Genomic DNA, 13,291 nt, shown 5'->3' with positions numbered 1-13,291 from the left:
TTAACCTACTGAGCAAGGCCAGGGATCGAACCCACCACCTCATGGTTCCTAGTCGGGTTCGTTAACCACTGAGCCACGACGGGAGCTCCACATTTCTGTTGTTTTAAGCCACCCAGTTTGTGGTTCCTTGTTGCAGCAGCCTGGGGGGTCTAATATAGCATCTTACCTCTCTCTCAGAGCCATAACTTCTACTCATAATCCCACCACAGGCCTTGAGAAGGGAGTAGAGTCTGTCAAAAAAAAGGAACAATAGGCCCCAAATTGCAAAGAATAGCTTAATATCTAAACTAATATCTCAACGTACTATCTTAATATCACTCGCAAAGAATAACTTAATATCTAAACTAATTGCCATCAGCCTCTCCCAGGAATAAGACCTTTAACCAGTCAACCTGGAGTTGCCAGACCAGCACTAGGAGCTCATTTGCATGATGGACCCCCACGCCCCCCTCAAAGGAAGGGGACCCTGCCTGGAACGGTCCACTCTTTGTTGGAAACTTCTTTTTCCATTCCTTTTGCCTATAAAAGCCTGCCTTCTGTACAGCTCCTCGGGCTGCCTTTCTCCTTGCTGGATGAGAAGGTGCCTGATTCAGGAATCATTGAACACGGTCAATTTCAAGTTTACTCGGTTGAATTTTGTTTTTAAACAAGTCCCAGGCTTGTCACTGGTTGGAGAGCAAACTTGTAAAGACATTTGGTTGGGCCGTCTGACTGTCCGCCTCCGGTAAATTTTATTTTGTGTAGTAGACTTAACTATTTCGTAGGAGCAGCCGTTGTAGACATTTCAGTCTAACGAAGCCGTGAAGGACCAGAGTCTGCAGGAATCCCCGAGGAAACTCCCTCTAAGCCCGAGGTCACCCTGCCGTGGGGACCCAGGCTTGCTGTTCCTCCGCTGATGGACGTTCTCAGATCCCATCTTTTTTCAGATGCAAGAGGAAACAGCAACAATAACTGCTGAGGTTCTATCCTGAGCCATTACCCACACTGTTCGCCGCAAGAGGAAGGAACTGAAACTACAAAAAAGAAAAGCCAGGCGTTCCCACTGTGGTGCAGCAGGTTAAGGATCCAGCGCTGTCTCTGCAGCAGCTTGGGTCTCTGCTGAGACGCAGGTTTGATCCCCGGCCTAGTGCTGTGGATTAAGGATCCCTGGTAATGGGAGTTCCTGTCGTGGCTCAGTGGTAACGAAACCAACTAGTATCCATGAGGACGCAGGTTCAATCCCTGGCCTCGCTCAGTGGGTTAAGGATCCCCTGTTGCCACAGCTGCCGTGTAGGTTCTAGCTGTGGCTTAGACTCAATCCCTGGTCTTGGAACTTCCATAAACTGCAGGTATGGCTAAAAAAAAAGAAGAAAAGAAAAAGAAAATCCAACAACTGGGAGGGAAACCACAGAGAAATTGGTGTCAGAAAAATCCATTCCATGGTTACATGTGGCCATAAATCCCTCTGAAATCTAGGGACTCGCCCGTGGCTAGACAAGAGACAGGACAGGAGGTCTGGTCTTCTAGGTACTGGTACCCTGGAAACTCACCAGGGAAACCTCCTGTAACACAAGGGATGCAAGGAACTGTTTTCCTATTAACAATTAAGCGAGGAGTTCCTGTCGTGGCTCAGTGGTAACGAAACCAACTAGTATCCATGAAGACGATGGTTCAATCCCTGGCCTCACTCAGTGGGCTAAAGGTCTGGCGTTGCCATGAGCAGTGGTGTAGGTTGCAGACGCGGCTCGGATCCCACGTTGCTGTGGCTGTGGTGTAGGCTGGTGGCTACAACTCCGATTCGACCCCTAGCCTGGGAACCTCCATATGCCGTGGGAGCGACCCAAGAAATGGCAAAAATACAAAAAAAAAAAAAAACAAAACCCAAAAAGCAAAAACAACAATTAAGCAAACAGAAATGCATAGAGTGAAAATTTCCCATCCCAGAATTATATAACTCTCTCTAGAGCTCTTGTACTTATGTATTATGTATTACTTACAGTAATACTTTAATATATTTAAAATATACAGTTTAGAAGCAGATTGCAGTTGCCTAATGGCTCAGTGTGTTAAAGATCCAGCATTGTCCCTGCAGTGGTGTGGGTTTGATGCCTGGTCTGGGAGCGTCTGCATGCGATTGTGGCCAGAAAAAAATATCAGATTGTATTATATGCATAGTTCTTCAACTTTTTTTTAAAAAAAGCATATTAGATATTTTCAAGTAGCTAAATATACGTCTACCTCAATTTTTTATTTTATTTAATTAGTTAATTAATTAATTAATTTATTTTTTGGTCTTTTTAGAGCCGCACCTGCGGCATATGGAAGTCCCCAGGCTGGGGGTGGAATCAGACCTGTAGCTGCCGGCCTACACCACAGCCACAGCCATGCAGGATCCAAGCCGAGTCTGCAACCTGTGCCACAGCTTGTGGCAACGCTGGATCCTTAACCCATGGAGTGAGGCCAGGGAGCGAACCTTCGTCCTCCTGATCCTAGTTGGGTTTGTTACCGCTGAGCGACAATGGGACCTCCTACCTCAGTATTTTTAATTGCCACATAATCGCCACATTCACATTCAGTGAATGGCAATACGTTTTTATGTTCCCATTTGGTGGCACATAGACATCCTTCCACTGTTGCTGATACAAACCATTTAATGGGAATAAGCTTTACATGCCTCTTGTGGTTATGCACTAATATTTCTCCAGGAGAGTTACCTAAATATATAATGAAACTATTGGTTCTAATGACAAAAAAAAAAATTTACGTCGATAGATTCAGTCAGATTGACCTGGAAAACGTCCTTCTCTAGTTTGTGCTTTGTTTCATGTATCAGCTTGACTGGACCACGGGATGCCAGATATTTAGTCAGATACTATGTGGGATGTGTCTGTGCGGGTGTTTTGGGATGAGATGAAAATTTGAATTGGGGGAGCTCCCTGGTGGCCCAGTGTTAAGGACTCGGCACTCTGGCCCCGGTTCAATCCCTGGTCTGGGAACTGAGATCCCACCTCAAGCTGCTGCAGGTTGTAGCCAAAGAAAAAAGAAAGGAATGGTTAACTGAGAAGGCGTTCCGCCTGTGGGTGGCCCCCGTCTAATCTATAGGGGCCCGAGCAGGACACTTGCTCTCCCTGAGGGGCTTTCGGCTGGGCCCCTGGTCTCTCGCGTTCAGAGAGGGGCTCGGACCGAGTGACACCATAGCTCTCAGATGGGACCTGTGCCACTGGCCGTCCTGGGCTCCAGGCTGTCAGCTGCAGCCTTGCGGTGTCTCAGTCTCCAGAACCACCTAGAAATGGTCACGCTACGAGAAGTGAGTCAGACAGTGAGACGCCAACCGCAGCATGTGGAATCTAAAAAAAAGATGACAATGGACTTTGCAGAACAGATACTGACTCACAGACTTGGCAAAACTTCTGGTTTCCAAAGGAGACAGGTTGGGGGGTTTGGGATGGCCATGCGATACAACTGGGTTGCGATGACCTTTGTACACCTATAAATGGAGTCAAATTCACTGAGTGAGTAAAAAAGGACCAGCTGAGACGACCCGTCATTCAACTCATTCAAATGCAGGGATTCTGGAGCTGGCAGCCCCCGCCCGTGAGGTTGGAGCTTGTGGTAGGTGACAGCCTCCCGTCTCTCCTTTAAAGGGGTCTCTTCCCCTCCTCCACCTCCGGGCAGCAGATTTTAAAGACGGGGGACCTGAGAAATGGTGGCAGCCTGAGATTGATCAGTCCAGGCCCTCACTTTCCCAAACCCGTGAAAGACCCCTAAACGGAAACCTTTTGAAAGTCACAGACTCAGCAGGAGGCATTTTGCTCTACCTCCGTTCAGAGATGCCAGGTCGAAGAGGAGAGGCACACAGATGGCCTTGGTGCTTCGGAGTCCATGGTCCAAAGCCAGGCCTGGGTGGACAGGGACCTGCAGCGGTGGTTCTGACCCACCCACCCTGGGCCATGGGCCCCCACGCTCCTGGGAACCTCTGCTCGCCGTGTGAGTTTTCACCCTTCATCTTCAAGTTCCCAGATCCGTTCTCACTCACATCCCCAGTCTGAGCCCACCACCCATGCCCCGGGAGAGCGTCCGGTCCCCGGGCTGCCTTTGGCATCAGCAGAAATGGCCAGCAGGAGAGCTCCATGGCCTCAGGACCCACTGCCCCTCTGGAAACATCCATCCAAGAAACTGCATTGAGACTGTAGGAAATTAGGAGTTCCCGTTGTGGCTCAGCAAGGTACAAACCCAACTGGTATCCACAAGGACGCAGGCTGCCTTGCTGGCCTCGCCCAGTGGGTTATGGATCCAGTGTTGCCACAAGCTGTGGTGTAGGTCATAGATGGAGCTCGGATCCGGTGTTGCCCTGGCTGTGGTGAAGGCTGGTAGCTGCAGCCCTGATTTGACCCCTCGCCTGGGAACTTCCATATGCTGCAGGTGTGGCCCTAAAAAACATAAAAATAAAAAAAAATGAGCATATGGGAACTACAGTAGGCTCATGGCCTGTAGAAGAAACCCAAGTGGAGCAGGAGGAACCGGGTCCCAGGAGTGGCGAGAAGTTTTGACAGGTGCAGGCAGCCTAACATTGCAGAAACGTCGGAACCTCAGAATTGGGCTTCGAACCCCGGGTCGCAGAGGTGCGGGGGTGCAGTTCTCCCTCCGGAGGGACCCCTGGGTTGGCTGGCCAGTGGTTGTCCTGAGGGAGATGGGAGCCCAAGGCCCCGGCCGGAACTTCTTGAAGCCTCCTGGGCGCCCGTAATTATTCCTGTTTTATTCTTAGGATCACGCCCCCTCAGAAAGAGAGCATCTCAGCAGACAGGACAACAGATCAAGCGTTCACAGTATCTCTGCGAAAACGCAGGCGTCCTTATGCTGCCAAGATGCGAATGGAAGCCCAAAGCTGAAAAATCCCTCCGGAAATTTAAAAAAAAAACAAAAACAAAACCCACCAGCAAAGGCTCCCCAAAGGGAGTTATTTCGAGAATGAGGAAGAACGGAGAACAGTGCACAGAGACTGCTGTTGGGCTGCAGTCCGCGTCCTCACCGGCCCATCGCTGGCTCCCGCGGGCCGCGTCCTCGCCCAGCCGTGGGCGGAAGATCGAGCCTGGAGTCCGGACTGAGACACGAGGATTTGTTGGACGGACACTCTTTCAAGGGAAAGGCGAAGGCCCTGGAGGACCCCCGGCCCCCCGTAGGGCAGAGAGGACGGGGGGGGGGAGGCTGTCCCTGGTAGGGGCGTGACATTACCAAGGGGGGCGTGGGTGACAGGGGGCTGCTGGAAGGAACGCCGCTGGCCTAAGAGCCAGTGCTTCCTGCTGATTAGAGAACGTGCTGGAGCCGTCCCGTCCGAGGGCTGGGACGGTCGGCTGGGGGCCGGGCTGCTCGCGAGGCGCTGGCTGCTTGAACTTTCAGATTCAGAGGAGAGGCAGTCATGCCCATAAGGTGAGGGTGAGGCAGGGGATGAAGGACCGTATAAGATGCCTCCCATGGTGCCAGGGACACAGTGGGGCTTTGTAAAAAGTCATCGGCAATGTTGCAAAGGTCTGAGTTTCCAGACCACTCAGATCGGGTCGATGAGATACTTTGGGGTCATAACTCCCCATGTCCTCAGCCATCGGATGACACAAGGTCACACTGGCTAGTCCGGGCCCGCAGTTGGGGTGATTTGGTTGGATCTCATCACAGCCGAATCAGAGGAGAACAAAATACATATTAGAGAGGAGAGGAGTTCCCTGGTGGCTCTGTGGGTTGAGGACCCAATATTGTCTGAACCTGCTGCGGCGAGGGTTCGATCCCTGGCCTGGGAACGTCCACATGCTGCGGGTGCAGCAACTAAAGTTTCAAAAGCAGAGGAGAGAGAGAAGCAACGTCGAGTGGAGACAGGAGCTGTGCCATCTGGCCTACGTGAACAGTAATTAGCAGCAGGCTGCAGCTGGAGTCTCAGCCCACTGCGCCCTGGCGGGAACTCCCATCTTGATTTTTCACGGAGACATTCTTGATTTCTGGTCACTGCAGCCTGTTCTTTCCTGGTGAAGGCAGATGGGCAGGGTGAGCCGAGGCTTCACGCGGGCGGTCTTAGCTACCATACACTTGGGTTAAATCGCGTCTAAGCCGGAGTGGCTTCCCCACTCCTCGGTATAGAAGGACTTTTTCTGTTGTCCCCAGATCTGCTGAGGCCAGAGGCGTCCTGATCTTCCTTCACAGGCTGTGACTGCCCTTTCTTGTCAGTCAACCAGGAGGCCACAGCTCCGAGGAGACCTGTCCTCAGCCTGGGGCTCTGGATTACCCAGCACGGCTCTCAGTGTTTCCAACTGCAGTTTGGGTTTGATCCCTGGCCCCGGAACTTCCATATGCCACAGGCGCAGCCAAAAGCTGCTATTATTATGTTTTTGGTCTTTTTGTCTTTTAAGGGCCTCACCCATTGCATATAGAGGTTCCCAGGCTAGGGGTCCAATCAGAGCTGTAGCCACCAGCCTACACCACAGCCACACAGGATCCGAGCCACATCTGTGACCTACCCCACAGCTCACGGCAACGCTGGATCCTTAACCCACTGAGTGAGGCCAGGGATCGAACCCCCATCCTCGTGGGTGCTAGTCAGGTTCGCTCACCGCTGAGCCATGACGGGAACTCCCAAGAAATTAATTTTTTAAAAAATTGATGCAAAAAAAATCCACGATGAACAAGGTATCAAAATTTTGAGTAAGAGGACCTGACCTGCACAGCTGCATGGCTGCCTCACCCCTGCAGCCTTGTGCGCAGCGGGCGCCCCCACCCTGTCTGCACCGACCACTTTAATCCCTTGGTCCCAGTCATGACTGCACCTCACAACTTGTGTGGGGGCACGGCGGTGCCAGGATTAAAAGCCGGGTTTTGCTTCCACTGCTGGGACGTGTGTGTATCCAAAGCTCTGAGCAGGGTTTCAGGAGCATCTCTGGTCTTTTCTTGGGGGCGAGGCATTCCTTGCTGTGGACTCGGCCCCGGACCTCGGTGGGGAGGCTCTCAGCGGCTTGGCTGTGCAGCAAGTGCCAGAGGGTCGAGGCATTCCTTGCTGTGGACTCGGCCCCGGACCTCGGTGGGGAGGCTCTCAGCGGCTTGGCTGTGCAGCAAGTGCCAGAGGGTTTCAGCCGGGAGAAGCGGGGGATGTGTGGTCAGCCCGAACCAAGCCTCATTGGTTCCCACCACTCTCCCCCCCACCCCCCACCCCCGCCCCCATCAGGGTCCACTTCACCCCCTGGGTACCAAAAGCCGAAAGGAGGTGACTGGTCTCTGGCACCTAGGAATCTGGACATGGAATCAGAAATCATGCACTGGGCTGGCTGGCTGTCCCCACCAGGGCCCCGTGGAGCCTTGATCTCTGACAGCCCTGGGGTGAATCCCAAATGCCTGCAGGTGTCACACTTGGCCACAAACACAAGCTGCCAGAGTCCTTTCCCGAGAGACAAGGAGGGCTCTCAGCTCCCCCCAAAAGGGGTGGTGAGCGCCCCCCACCCCAGCCCCAGCTGCCAGGGAGCACAGACGCAGCTCCTCTTCCTCAGCAAAGGCTGGGTCTTGCCTTCTCCAAAGAACACCAAGGTTGTGCCTGCTGTGTTTATTGAGCTGACTGATGCTTCCTGTCCTTAGACTGGAGTAGGGCTTTCTTGTTCAGTAGCTTTTTAAGACCGTATTTACTCGTGTATTGAATAGCTGTATCGTTCTCATTTAAGAAAAACGTCCCTGTCCAAAAGCAGGGACTTAGGACTCCCAAGAGGTGGACAATGAGCCCTTTAAAATGATGCTATAAAATATCTTAACTGAAACAGGCGGACTCTCGAGTGACAAGTGAGAACATTAACAAGATGTTAGGGCAATAGCATCTCAGCAATGCATTCGAAGTGACTGGGAGGGCGGCGCTCACGTTTTCTTTCTGGATCTGGACGCTGGACACACACGGGCGTTCGCACTTTGTGAAGATGCACGGCTGTTTTTCTGGATGTGTGCTGCGGGTTCACTGAAAGTTCAATGGCATTTGGGATGTAGATGCGGCCGGGAAAGATCTGCAGCATTAGCCGTGGTTTTGTCTGGATGGTGGATGGTCAAAGATTCTAATTTTCTTCCAGACCCCGCTCTGACTTTGCTCAAAGACAATGCTTACTCTTACAGTTTAGAAATCATAATTGTAAATCAATTTCTTAAGCTTCAGTTAAAAATACGAATACAATGAGCTGATTTGATGAGTGAAAGGATAAAGTTGTTGCCTTTCGCAAGCTCGCTTATTAAGCCCTAAGTTTCTCCGCGATGGGAGACCCCACCCCTTTGCGGGTTTGGGGGTCACTGGAGGGAGCCGGGTCCCCCAAGCTCCGCCCCGCCTCCGTCCCGGGGTCGCGCAGGCGCCGAGCGGCCCGGGCGCCTCTCTCGGGAGAGGGCGGGCGACGCGGACGAAGTTCCTCCGTCTCCCAGGCCGCGCGCCGGCGCCGCCTCAACGAAGCCTTTAGCTAAGCGGACGCACTCACTTGCTGTGACCTCGTGGCGCAATGGTAGCGCGTCTGACTCCAGATCAGAAGGTTGCGTGTTCAAGTCACGTCGGGGTCACGTTGGCTTTTTTTCCTCCCAAGTGCAGGGGGCCGAACGATGGCCCTAAAGCCGGGATTTGGCCTCGCGCAGGGTAGTTATCCTCCGACAGAATTGAAAACGCGCTCATTTTCCTTCTGAACACGCGACTCGGCCGGGGACAGGCAGGGGGCGGTGCCTCGGGGCTGCCCCGCCCCTCGTCCCCCGCCCGTCTCCCCGCCCCGCGAGCCCCGCCCGTCGGGGGACGTTCTCCGGCCAGAAGGTGGACCCGGGTCCGGGAGGCGGGGCGCCTTCCGCACGTGTCCCCGCGAGCCATGCCCCCTCCCCGCGCGTCGCGGGTCCGGCCGCTCGTGAGCCTGGAAGTCCGCGTCCGCAAGTTGGTCCGCAGGTCGAACCCGCACCGGGAGCGTGGTTGACGCGCCGGGAGCTCCTACTTCCCTGCGGCCCTCAGAGCGGCGCCCCCCGAGGTGACCAATGCCCCGGGGCACGTGGGGACCGCCAGCAGCTCTGCGCAGCCCCGAGGCCCCGAGATCGTCCCGGGAGGTGGGATAGGGCTTCCCCGCGATGTGGAGCAGCCGGCAAAGCCCGCTTCTGCCCGATCGTGTGCAGGTCCTGAGCCGACGGTCGCCGGGCACGAGGACCGGCCCTGTGCCCAGGTGGGCAGGAGAGCCGGCCAAAAAGAAGAACTTTGCAGTCTTCAATGCTGCGCGGTAGCATCCGCGGCTGCAGACTAGCAGCCGGTCGGCTGAGCCCGGCGGGGCGGAAGGGCACGGGCCTAGCAAGCACCTCTGTGCCCTCGCAGAAGTCCCGAAGGGAAGCACGAAGGGGTGGCAGGGAGCACCGGCGTCCGAGGAGATTTGAGGTGGGGGCGAGCCTCTGCATCCGGGGTGGGGTGGGGGAGAGCAGGGAGAGCAGGCCCAGGAGTGGCCAGTAGAAGCACAGTCCTGGACGAGAACCGCACCGAGCCAGAGCGAACATAATTTGGGAGTAAAGCCTTTTCAGGGGGTGCTACTGCGTGAAAGGAAGGATATTTATTTCTTTTTCTGACCTTTGAAAAATTATAGTTGATGTACAGAGCTGTGCGGATCTCTGCTGTACCGCAAAGTGGTTCCGTCACATATATATGTGTGTGTGTGTAGATCTATATATGCACATTCTTTTTTTCATGTCACTTTCCATCACGGTCTGTCTCAGGATCCTGGGTATAATTCCCCTGTGATTGTTTGACCCTAAAGGAAAGATATTTATTCACCAGAGGCCACTAAGTATGTGAAAATGTAGGGTAATCTCTAAAGCAGCAGAGCTAATTGGTTGATGATGCAAACAGAACAGGTAATGATATGAAGATTTGACTAATTAATCATGTTGATCAGACGGACGCAGAACTTTGCGTAGGATAATTAGAGAGTGATGCTCTCGAGTCCCATGGAACAGTGGGAAACACAATCGCCTTCTAGACTATAAAGGAAAGAGCGAATTTCAAAGCGTATGTATTATTCAGGCCATTTTCGCTCAGCAAATTCCGCTTACATAATAAGGTTATTCAAATGAGGATATTTGAGAACTATTCCAAGTTACTCCATAGGTCAAAGACACTTAGACAGTTTTTAAAAAGGAGATATAGGTATAGGCTCAGCGGTTAACAATCCCGGCTAGGATCCGTGACGATGCAGGTTCGATCCCTGGCCTCGCTCAGTGGGTGAAGGATCTGGCGTTGCCGTGAGCTGTGGTGTAGGTCGCAGTTGTGGCTCTGACCTCATGTGGCTGTGGCTGTGGTGTAGGCCGCCGGCTGTCGCTCCAACTCGACCCCTAGCTTGGGAACCTCCAGGTGCTGCAAGTGTGGCCCTAATAAAAAAAAAAAAAACAGGAGTTCCCGTCGTGGCGCAGTGGTTAACGAATCCGGCTAGGAACCATGAGGTTGCGGGTTCGGTTCCTGCCCTTGCTCAGTGGGTTAACGATCTGGTGTTGCCGTGAGCTGTGGTGTAGGTTGCAGACGCGGCTCGGATCCCGCGTTGCCCTGGCTCTGGCGTAGGCCAATGGCTACAGCTCCGATTCGACCCCTAGCCTGGGAACCTCCATATGCCGCGGGAGCGGCCCAAGAAATAGCAACAACAACAACAAAAAAAAGACAAAAGACAAAAAAAAAAAAAAAAAAAAAAAAGGTGTAGACATTGCAAAGGAGGAAATAAAACTCTCATTATTTGCAGAAGATATGATTGCATAGAAAACCTAAAAGAGCTGAAATTTATTAAAAAGAAAGGAAGTCAGAAAGGTAGCGAGATACAAAAGTAATGGTACAGAAACTGATAGTTTTAATAAAATCCACCAATGACGAGTTAGAAGGAATACGTTTGCAAGAGGGCAGAGATGGGACCAAACGTTGCACATGCATTTTTTATAATGTTTTGATTTTTGGCCGCAGTATGAGTATGTTACCTAATCCCAAACAGTCCCTAACGCCACTGAATGTCGTACCTTCCCAGGGACACTTGGTTGTGGATAGTTTTTGAGGGCAGGGTGTTGGGCTGGCGGGAAAGGCAGACAATAAATAGTGTCAGGGGCTGAAGGACCCAGGACACCTGAAGGGTCAGGCAGAGAAGGTTCTAGAACAAAATCTCTGACAGAGGTGTCTAAGCGCTCTGGGATGGGATGCCCTGGTGGTGGCTTGTGTGAGGATGGGTGGAGGCCCCCGTGGGACCCCATGGGTGACTTCTGTATGTCGTGGATGTGACCCATTGTCCCTGACCCTGTTCCAATGCGACTTCTCTCCTGGGTCTCCCATGTGTGTCTGCATTTATAGCCCCTGTGTCTGACCCAGTGTATGACCCCCCCCTCCCCCGATGTGACACCGCTGTGCACTGGTCACGTGACCCTTGCCGTCTGGCTTCCAACCAGCTGGCTGGTGCAGGGCACAGGGCAGGAAGGAAGCAGAAGGTGTGGACATGAGACCAGCAAAGGCTCTTCACATTGACCTGGGGCGAGGGCTCGGCCTCTGGCATGTGCACTTGGCAGCCACTCAGAGGCAGGTGGAGGCGGGCAGGAGTCCGTGGGCCGGAGTGGAGGCTTGGGGAGGCCCTGGTGAAGGCCATTATCCTGGAAATCTGGAGGCTGATGGGAAATGGGGCGTGCATGGGATGGGTCAGGGGGCGTGTTTGCCTTTCTCTGAGGTCCTGAGGTGGAAGCAGGGACAAAAATTAGGGAAGCTCTCAGTTACTGATCAAGGCTTGGAGGAGTTCCCTTCATGGCTCAGTGGTTAACAAATCCAACTAGAAACCGTGAGGTTCAAGGTTCGAAACCTGGCTTTGCTCAGTGGGTTAAGGATCTGGCGTTGCTGTGGCTGTGGTATACGCCAGTGGCTACAGCTCCGATTGGACCCCTAGCCTGGGACCCTCCATATGCCCTTGAAAAGGCAAAAAGACAAAGAAAAAAAAAATGGCTTGGACACATGGGGGTCATTGTAATTGGCGTTATTGTTCAGCTTCCTGGATTGTTGCTGGAGGCGGCAGCCTGCTTCCTGGACTGGTGGTCGCAGACGACAGGTTGGTTTCCTGGGCTGGTTACTGCAGAGTGTGGGTTGGGTTCTATTTTATTTGATTTATTTTTATTTTTGCTTTTTAGGGCCACACCTGCAGCAGATGGAGGTTCCCAGGCTAGGGGTTGAATTGGAGCTGTAGTTGCCGGCCTGTCCCACAGCCACAGCAACACCAGATCCCAGCCCCATCTGTGACCTACACAACTGCAGGCAAAGTTGGATCCTTAACCCACCGAGTGAGGCCGGGGATAGAACTCGCATCTTCATGGATACTAGTCGGGTTCATTGCCTCTGAGCCATGCCGGGAACTCCTAGGTCTGTTTACATTGGTCTGACTGTCATCCATATGTATATTCAGTCTCTCAAAGGGTGTGAATTCCCCAGCTGCCTCCCTACATCAATGAAACTGCAGCCTGGACAAGGGTTCACAGTTCCTGACAAGTGACTCCATCCCTGGGCCTTCTGTCCCCAAGTGCTGGGGCCATGCCTCCCCCAGGTCTGCAGGCTCCAGGGTGGCAAAGCCCAGGGCACTGTACCTTCCAGGACCTGGGGCAGGATCTGTGTGCTGAGGCTGATGCTGCTGCAGGGCCAGGACTCTCAAGAGGACACAGGCTGCATCCTGCTCCTTGGCCGCAGGGAGGTGCCGTGAGCTTGGGCATCAGAACCTGCCTCCCAGTAGGCTGAGTTCAAGTCACCAAGCTGAGAGAGTTCAGCAGCCTGTGTTTTTTTTTCTCTCTCTCTCTTTTCTTTTTTTGTCTTCTTGGCTTGTGGAGTCCCTGGGCCAGGGATCAGATCTGAGCCACAGCTGCTTAACCCACTGTGTTGGGCCGGGGATCGAACTTGCATCCCAGCGCTCAGAGGCACCACGGATCCCCTTGCACCACTCCTCCTTCTGTAAAGAATAACGGCCAGGAGTTCCCATCGTGGCTCAGTGGTTAAGGAACCATGAGGTTGCGGGTTCAATCCCTGGCCTCGATCAGTGGGCGAAGGACCCGGCATTGCTGCGAGCTGTGGCGTGGTGTATGTCGCAGACCAGGCTCAGATCCTGCATGGCTGTAGCTGCGGTGTCGGCTGTGGCTCCAATTCGACCCCTAGTCTGGGAACCTCCCTGTGCCATGGGCGCGGCCCTAAAAAGACAAAAAAAAAAAAAAGAAAAGATCAGTGTCTCCACCTGGAGTGGGAGGGCCTGGATCTTCACGTACCTCCGAATAAAAGAACTGAGTGAGTGAGTTTGCCGAGAGTGCT

At 53.2% G+C, this 13,291-nt stretch overlaps 1 protein-coding gene, 1 long non-coding RNA gene and 1 other non-coding gene across 4 annotated transcripts in view; 2 read left to right on the top strand and 1 right to left on the bottom strand.

The window, feature by feature from the left end:
* Window positions 1-13,291, top strand: part of SLC47A1 (solute carrier family 47 member 1) — a 93,911-nt gene that overhangs the window by 31,074 nt on the left and 49,546 nt on the right. The window contains exon 1 of one of the 2 annotated variants that reach the window (XM_084986430.1): window positions 8,754-8,981. The exons of the other annotated variant lie outside the window; for it this stretch is intronic. The gene's annotated coding sequence lies outside the window, so the exon portion shown is untranslated. Of the gene's footprint in view, window positions 1-8,753; window positions 8,982-13,291 lie in introns of those variants that run through there. 2 annotated transcript variants of the gene reach the window in all.
* Window positions 2,266-13,291, bottom strand: part of LOC146398432 (uncharacterized) — a 134,648-nt gene continuing 123,622 nt past the window's right edge. The window contains exon 3 of the long non-coding RNA XR_014822076.1: window positions 2,266-2,336. This is a non-coding gene — a long non-coding RNA (uncharacterized LOC146398432). The remainder of the gene's footprint in view (window positions 2,337-13,291) is intronic.
* On the top strand, window positions 8,464-8,535 carry TRNAW-CCA (transfer RNA tryptophan (anticodon CCA)). Its single transcript has one exon. It is a non-coding gene; the product is annotated as a tRNA-Trp (tRNA).

Source organism: Sus scrofa, chromosome 12 (genome assembly GCF_054392235.1).
Source record: "Sus scrofa isolate SSC_HxYL_T2T_F1_AM1 chromosome 12, Sscrofa_HxYL_maternal_Yorkshire_Landrace_v2.0, whole genome shotgun sequence".
NCBI classification, from domain to species: Eukaryota; Metazoa; Chordata; class Mammalia; order Artiodactyla; family Suidae; genus Sus; species Sus scrofa.
This window is presented reverse-complemented; position numbering and strand designations above follow the sequence as displayed.